Here is a 9,264-nt window from a genome sequence, read left to right as displayed (position 1 = left end):
CTCGATAAGAGTCAACTTCTGGAGATGAGAGACCTCGGGTTGGAATGCCTCCAGCGTGTGGCACAGTGCCAAGTAGGTAGCAGGGATTCAAGTACTGTTAAATTAAATGAGGTTTTATTTAATAAAAAGTCATAAAAGCATTATTTTTGTATTAATCAGCATCCAAATTAAGTGATCTGATACAGGTGATGATGGTTTGCAGCAGTCTGTAGCAGAGCTATTCTACATTTTTGTTTCCCATGAAGATTTGCATGCTTAATTTATTAAATGTTGGGCCGGGAAAGGTGGCTTACACCTGTAATCCCAGCATTTTGGGAGGCTGATGTGAAAAACAAAACAAAACAAAACAAAAAAAAGTTTGATTCCGTTTTGTGTCAGACATTGTGCGAGAAGCTTGAAATTCAGTAATGAAAATCATAGAACTTATATTTCTAGAGGGGGCAGTGAGAAAATAAGCAAAGTAAATGCAGGTTTGTCATATGAAAGAAACAGTAATATGATAAGTTTTTTTCTTGTTTTTGATTTTTATTTATTTTTATTTTATTTTATTTTTTGAGACGTAGTCTTGCTCTGTTGCCCAGGCGGGAATGTAGTGGCTGGATCTTGGCTTACTGCAGCCTCTGCCTCCTAGGTTCAAGAAATTCAACTACATCAGACTCCCGAGTAGTGGGGACTACAGGCGCCCACCACCATGCCCGGCTAATTTTTCTATTTTCAGTAGAGACGGATTTTCACCATGTTGGCCAGGCTGGTCTCAAACTCCTGACTTCAAGTGATCCGCCTGCCTCGGCCTTCCAAAGTGCTGGAATTACAGGTGTGAGCCACTGTGCCCCTGGCGTTGTTTTTAATTTTTAAAACAGGGTTGCCTAGGAAGGCCTTGCTGAGCAAGTGTCTCCCCTGCCCCTCTCAGTTAAGTACTTTCAGTGGCAAGAAAACAGATTCCTGCAAATTACCTTCAGTAATAGAGGAAATTTACAGTCTGGTGCTACTCCAGCCACTCATGTTTAACAGGGTAAAGGTTTAGAAGGGAGTCTGATGCATAGAAAGTGCCCTAAAATGGGCCGGGTGGGGTGGCTCACGCCTGTAATCCCAGCACTTTGGGAGGCCGAGACGGGCGGATCACGAGGTCAGGAGATCGAGACCATCCTGGCTAACGCGATGAAACCCCGTCTCTACTAAAAGTACAAAAAACTAGCCGGGCGAGGTGGCGGGCGCCTGTAGTCCCAGCTACTCGGGAGGCTGAGGCAGGAGAATGGTGTAAACCCAGGAGGCGGAGCTTGTAGTGAGCCGAGTTCGTGCCACTGCACTCCAGCCTGGGTGACAGAGCAAAGACTCCGTCTCAAAAAAAAAAAAAAAAAAAGAAAGTGCCCTAAAATGTTAACAGGATCACAGGGGCCCAGTACAACATGAAAATGCAAGGCCCTTCATTCAGTATTTATTAAGAAATTCAAAATGACAATCGCAGAGTACTAAGCCAAGTGCAGGGTCCTTCCGAGTGTGGGGCCCATTCCAGTGCACAAATAGCACACTCAAGAAGCTGGCCCTGAATGCTAGCAATTATTATTATTTATAATGCCTTCAGAAATAGCACAGGCAACTGAGAGACAAATATTTACTCACCAGAATTGCTTTCCCCCAAGTGTCCCTTTTTTTTTTTTTTTTGAGATGGAGTCTCACTCTGTCCTCCAGGCTTGAATGCAGTGGTGCAGTCTCAGCTCACTGCAACCTCTGCCTCCCGGGTTCAAGTGATTCTCCTGCCTCAGTCTCCCGAGTAGCTGGGATTACAGGCATGTGCCACCATGCCCAGCTAATTTTTGTATTTTTAGTAGAGGTGGGGTTTCACCATGTTGGCTAAACTGGTCTCGAATTCCTGACCTCAAATAATTCACCCACCTCGGCCTCCCAAAGTGCTGGGATTATAGGTGTGAGTCACTGTGCCCAGCCCACAAAGTGCCCTTTGATGTTTTCTGCTGTAGGATCCCAGAACCTAGAAAAAGATGATGCTGGGAAAAGTAGAGAGAGAGTGAACTCCTTTCTGCCAGAGATAGGGCTTGAGCTGTGTAATTTACCAAACTACAAATCTGCTGGGGTTTGGGGCACAGGGACAAGGGAAGATACACTAAGGAAGTTTGGAAGCACAACATCTCATCCCAGAAGTGCTGCCCACTATGCTAAGAGCACTGTATTTAATTCTGAGTATAATACCAGGGCTGGTACTTTTTTTGAAGACCCAAATGTTAAATTCTCTCTCTCTCTCTCTCTTTATTTTCCTTCTTTCTTTTTTTTTTTTTTTTTTTTTTTGAGACGGAGTCTTGCTCTGTCGCCTAGGCTAGAGTGCAGTGGTGGGATCTCGGCTCACTGCAACCTCTGCCTCCTGGGTTCAAGCAATTCTCCTGCCTCAGCCTCCCAAGTAGCTGGGATTACAGATGCCTGCCACCTCGCCTGGCTAAGTTTTTGTATTTTTAGTAGAGATGGGGTTTCGCCATGTTGGCCAGGCTGGTCTCAAACTCCTGACCTCATGATCCACCTATCTCAGACTCCCAAAGTACTGGGATTACAAGCGTGAGCCACCGCGCCCAGCCTCTTTCTTCTTTTCTTGTTTTCCTTGCTCTTTTTTTTTTCTTTTTTTTTTTTTTTTTTTTTTTTATACAGAGTCTTTCTCTGTCTCCCAGGCTGGAGCGTAGTGGTGCGATCACAGCTCACTGCAACCTCCACCTCCCGGGCTCAAATGATCCTCCCACCTCAGCCTCCCTAGTAGCCGGGACTACAGGTTCGTGCCACCACACCTGGCTAATTCTTTAAGGTTTTTGTAGAGATGAGTTTTACTGTATTGCTCAGGCTGGTCTGGAACTTCTGGGCTCAAGCAATCATCCTGCCTCACCCTCCCAAAGTGCTGGGATTACAGGTGTGAACCACTGCACTTGGCTTCCACATGTTAATTTCTGAAAATGATCTGTTGGGCACTGCACCTCTTCTTGAAGACATCATGTTTTATTGAGATTTATGTTAGAAAACCGCTTTCCTTAGTTCTGTTCTCAGAACTGCACAAATAAGACCCAAATGGAAAGACTATAACCGAATTTCCTTGATACTGAAATAGTTCTTCCTTGATTTGTGGGCAATGGCACACTCATTGAGCCATTCTGCTTGCTGGAAGGAGACTCACAGGGACAAATTCTGTGTGTTAACTCAGTGGCGTTATGAGCCTGACTCCACAGGCAGAACCAAAGCCTTGAGTCAATAGGACATGAATTTTATTGGTACAATTGCTTAATTCAGACAACTGCCACAGACAGTGCTTGGTGGTGTGTCTCTGTCTCCATGAGCAAACAATCAATTAGAAGCATGTTCATCTAATTTGTTTAATAAGACATGCCTGGTGTTTCCTATAATCTGCCTCACTCTAGTGAGTAGGCAGCAAGCCAAGTTTTTCAGACTGCAAGAACTCAGTGTTGTCGTTTAAACATTCCTTACTTGTGAGTTGGAAACTTTTGGGCACATACATATGTACACATTTATCAATTTATTAATATCTATGTGCAGGCTGTCCTTTTAACCCCTGCTCTGACTAATTTTGCTCTGTGGGAGAATTCATGGCTAATGGACATATTTATTCACTACATTATTTTTTTAATTTTTATTTTTTTGAGATAGGGTCTCACTCTGTTGCCCAGGCTGGAATGCAGTGGCACAGTCATGACTTATTGCAGCCTTGACCTCCGAGGCTCAAGAGATCATCCCACCTCAGCCTCCCAATTAGCTGAGACTGAAGCACAAGCCACCACGCCCCACTAATTTTTTTTTCTAATATTTTGTAGAGATGGAGTCTCACTACATTACCCAGGCCCATCTTGAACTCCTGGTCCTCCCACCGGGGCCTCCCAAAGTGTTGGGATTACAGGTGTGAGGCACTACTTCTGGCTTAATGTCTTAAAATAACATTTGTCCTAGTTGTACATGTTAAAACTTTGGAGATGAAAAATTTAAAGGAAACAAAAATCACCTGTTATCCTATCACTCAGAACTAATTACTATTAAAACTTCGATTATTATTATTATTTTGAGAAGTTTTGCTCTTGTCACCCAGACTCAAGTGCAATGGTGTGATCTCAGTTTCCTACAAACTCTGCCTCTTGGATTCTCCTGCCTCAGCCTCCTGAGTAGTTGGGATTACAAGCACCGGCCACCACGCCTAGCTAATTTTTGTATTTTAAATAGAGACGAGGTTTCACCATGTTGACCAGGCTGGTCTCGAACTCCTGACCTCTAGTGATCTGCCCACCTTGGCCTCCCAAAGTGCTAGGATTACAGGTGTGAGCCACCATGCCCGACCTAGAGCCTGACTCTTAAATGTTACATGACATCTCCCTAGAAAAGTAGATCAGGGAGCTCTGATTTACCAAGGAGTGCGTGTAGGGGCTGAGAAAAGGTAAGAACCTTTGCCTTAAGACTTCATGGAATTGTCAAGGCTTACTGTTCTTTGTAGCCTGGTTATCTAGGCTAACATGTAACAATTGGTATCATGTAACAAAGGGCATGGGAAAGAAGTGAAGAAATACAATCATGGGCTTCATAACAAGGTTTTGGTCAGCAACCGGCCCTGTATACCAGCAGTCTCCAACCTTTTTGGTACCAGGGACCAGTTTCATGGAAGACAATTTTTCCGTGGACCAAGGATGGGGGATGGTTTCAGGATGATTCAAGCACATTACATTTATTGTACACTTTGTTTATATTATTATTATGTTGTACTATATGAGGAAATAATTATATAGCTCATCGTAGTGTAGAATCAGTGGGAGCTCTGAGCTTGTTTTCTTGCAACTAGACGGTCCCATCTGGGGGTGATGGGAGACAGTGACAGATCATCAGGCATTAGATTCTCATAAGGAGCATGCAACCTAGATCCCTTGCATGCGCAGTTCACAATAGGGTTCGTGTTCCTATGAGAATCTAATGCTGCCACCGATCTGACAGGAGGCGAAGCTCAGGTGGTGATGTGAGTGATGGGGAGTGGCTGTAAATACAGATGAAGCTTCGCTTGCTTACCTGCTGATCACCTCTGTCGGTGTGGCCCAGTTCCTAACAGGCCACAGACTGATACCAGGCCTGGGGTTTGGGGAACCCAGCTATATACAATGGGGCTCCCATGACATTATAATGAACTGATTATAAAGATGATATAAATCTTTATAATTCTATAAAGATTATAGAATTATAGCAATGTCGTAGCTGTCTTAATGTCATAGGTTAATGTTATTATTGTTATGTGGTGTTGCTGGTGTAAATAAACCTACTGGGCTGTCAGTTGTATAAAAGTATAGAACAGGCCAGGCGTGGTGGCCTACACTTGTAATCCCAGCACTTTGGGAGGCCAAGGTGGGAGTGAGATCCTGTCTCAAAAAAAAAAAGTATAGCATATACAATTATATATAGTACCTAATACCTGATAATGATAATAAATGATTATGTTACTGGTTAATGTATTTACTGTACTATGCTTTTTATGTTGTGTAACTTTTTGTTTTTAATTTTTGGGGATACATAGGATGCGTATATATTTATGGGTTATAATATATACCCATATAATATTAGTTATTAATAGTTTTTAATAACTACTGAAAAGTATAGTTTAGAGTGTACTCCTTCTATTTATATATTAGAAAGTTAACTGTAAAGCAGCCTCTGGGCCAGGTGCAGTGGCTCACACCTGTAATCTCAGCACTTTGAGAGACCGAGGCAGGTGGATCATTTGAGGTCAGGAGTTTGAGACCAGCCTGGCCAACAGGGTCACTGTGTTACAGTTGACTATAGTATTCAGTACAGTAACATGCTGTTCAAGTTCGTGGCCAAGGAGCAATATCCTATATCATCTAGGTTTATGTAAGTATACTTTGATGTTTGGACATCGATGAAATTGCCTGATGATGCATTTTTCAGGAAAAAAATCCCCACCATTAAGCCATGCATGACTGTGTGAGAATGTTGAAGCCAGGCCGAGGTGGGAGGATTGCTTAAGGTCAGGAGTTCAAAACCAACCTGGGCAACATACTGAGACCCTACCTCTAAAAACATAATTAGTTAGGTGTGGTGGCACGCACCTGTAGTCCCACCTACTAGAGAGGCTGAGGTGGGAGGATCACTTGAGCCCAAGAGGTTGAAGCTGCAGTAAGCCATGATTGCACCACTATATTCCAGCCTGGGTGACAGAGGGAGACTCTGGTTTTTTTTTTTTTTTAAAAAAGTAGAGGTCATCCTGTTAATGGATTTCAGTCATCTTTAAAAGGCCACAAAGCTTCTTTTTCAAACAAATTATTATCAGAAATCCAATATATAGAATTGTATCTGTCTTATCCCACCTTGGGGAGAGGACAAAAAAAAAAAAAACACACACACACACACAGAAAAAAACAAGTTAAGGTACAGTGGCTTATCCTGTAATCCCAGCATTTTGGAGGCTGAGGCAGGGGGATCGCTTGAGCCCAGGAGTTCAACCGATTAACATAGCAGAGGCCCCCTCTCTACAGAAAAAAAAAAAAAAAAAAAATAGCTGGGCATGATGGCGCATGACTACAGTTCCAGCTACTCAGGAAGTTGAGAAGGAAGATTGCTTGAGCCCAGGAGGTTGAGGCTGCAGTGGGCTATGATTGTGCCACTGCACTCCAATCTGCGCAGAAGAGTGAGACCCAATCTCCAAACAAAACAACAGCAACAAAACCATACCTGGAGGGTGGAACTGCCTATAAAAGACTACTGATCTGGTAGTGATCTTTATAAACCTCCTCACTTTATGGGCAGGAAGGGAGGGATGCACCCCAACCCACACTGCAAGTGAGTGGGAGAGTTTGTTCTAGAAAACTGCCAGCTGGCTGCTGTGCCTACATGTTATCTTCAAACTACAGTTGCTTGAAGGAAACCTGTAAAACCACTTTTATCCATTTGGTGAAGATGAGTTTAGTTAAAATTAGATAATATTGTTAAATTACGTTTATTGAGCTATAATGCGTGTTTTTTTTTTGTTTGTTTGTTTTTTGAGACGGAGTCTTGCTCTGTCGCCCAGGCTGGGGTGCAGTGGCGGGATCTCAGCTCACTGCAAGCTCCACCTCCTGGGTTTACGCCATTCTCCTGCCTCAGCCTCCCGAGTAGCTGGGACTACAGGCGCCCGCCACCTCGCCCGGCTAGTTTTTTTTTTTTGTATTTTTTAGTAGAGACGGGGTTTCACCGTGTTAACCAGGATGGTCTCGATCTCCTGACCTCGTGATCCGCCCGTCTCGGCCTCCCAAAGTGCTGGGATTACAGGCTTGAGCCACCGCGCCCGGCCGGTTTTTTTGTTTTTTTTTTTTTGAGATGGAGTCTGGCTCTGTTGCCCAGGCTGGAGTGTAGTGGCATGATTTCAGCTCACTGCAACCTCTACTTCCCAGCTTCAAGCAATCCTCCTGCCTCAGCCTCCCGAGTAGCTGGGATTACAGGTGTGCCCCACCACGCCTGGCTAATTTTTTTGTATTTTTAGCAGAGACAGGGTTTCCCCACGTTGGCCAGGCTGGTCTTGAACTCCTGACCTCAGATGATCCGCCTGCCTTGGCCTCCCAAAGTGCTGGGATTACAGGTGTGAGCCACTGTGCCTGGCCCATTTATTGAGCTGTAGTTTAGATATGATAACATGTGCCTACTCTAAGTGTACCTTTCCAATGAGTTTTGGCAGATTTGTACACCTGTGTGAGAGCCATCACAGTAAAACTATGGGACATTTCCATCACCCCAAAAGGTTCCCTTGTCCTCTGTCCCACTTGATTTCTCTTCTAACTAATGCCCTAGGCAACCACTAATCTGCTTTCTTTTACAGTCATACAGTATGTGTACTTTTGTGTGTGTCTGGTTTCTTTTGCTGAGTATGTAAGATTCATCCATTTTTTGTTGTTGTTGTTTAAGGTGGAGTCTCATTCTGTCATCCAGGCTGGAGTGCAGTGGTGCCATCTTGGCTCACCTCGGCCTCCCACAGTGCTGGGATTATAGGTGTGAGCCACCGCACCCAGCCTGTTTTGTATATATCTGTACTTCATTCCTTTTTGTGACCAGGTAGTATCCTATCATATGGTGTGATGGTTAATTGTATGTGTCAGCTTGACTGAGCAATGAGGTACCCAGACATTTGGTTAAACATTATTCTGGGTGTATCTGTGGGGATATTTTTAGATGAGGTTAACATTTGAATCAGTAGACCTAGTAAAGCAGATTGCTCTCCCTAACAGGGGTAGACTTCATCCAATCCATTGAAGACCTGAACAGAACCAAAAGGCTGGGTAAGAGAGAACTTTACCTCCCTGACTCCTTGAGCTGGGACATTGCCCTCAGATTGGAATGACCCCATCAGTTCTCCTGGGTCTCCAGCTTGGTGACTGCAGATCTTGGGACTTCTCAGCCTCCATAATCCCATAAGCCAATTTCTCATCATAAATCTTTTTACCTCTATCACTATCTCTAGTCTCTGGATAGCTATACACATAGTGTTGGTTCTGTTTCCCTGAGGAACCTTGACAAATACATGTGGCTATTCTATAATTTGTTTATCCACTCACCTGTTGCTGGACATTCGGAATTGTTTCCGGTTTGGGGCCATTAGGAATGAAGCTTCTAGGCCAGGTGTTGGGGGAGTGGGGACGGGTCACGCTGTAATCCCAGCACTTTGAGAGGCAAAGGTGGATAGATCACTTGAGGCCAAGAGTTCGGGACCAGCCTGGACAACATGTTGAAACCCTGTCTCTACTAAAAATACAAAAATTAGCCTGGTGTGGTGGCGGTGCCTGTAATCCCAGCTACTCAGGTGGCTGAGGCGTGTGAATCGCACAAACCCGGGAGACAGAGGTTGCAGTGAACTGAAATTGAGTCACTGCAGAGTCTGGGTGACAGAGAGAGACTTTTTTTTTTTTTTTTTTTAAATAAAAGAGCTGGGCGCGGTGGCTCATGCCTGTAATCCCAGCACGTTGGGAGGCCAAGACGGGCGGATCACGAGGTCAGGAGATCAAGACCATCCTGGCTAACATGGTAAAACGTCGTCTCTACTAAAAATACATTTAAAAAAATTAGCCGGGCACGGTGGCGGGCGCCTGTCGTCCCAGCTACACGGGAGGCTGAGGCAGGAGAATGGTGTGAACCCAGGAAGCGGAGCTTGCAGTGAGTGGAGATGGCGCCACTGCACTCCAGCCTGAGGAACAGAGCAAGACTCCTCAAAAAAAAAAAAAAAAATTAAAAAATTAAAAAAAAAAT

Source organism: Macaca nemestrina, chromosome 1 (assembly GCF_043159975.1).
Source record: "Macaca nemestrina isolate mMacNem1 chromosome 1, mMacNem.hap1, whole genome shotgun sequence".
Classification (NCBI taxonomy): domain Eukaryota; kingdom Metazoa; phylum Chordata; class Mammalia; order Primates; family Cercopithecidae; genus Macaca; species Macaca nemestrina.
This window is presented reverse-complemented; position numbering follows the sequence as displayed.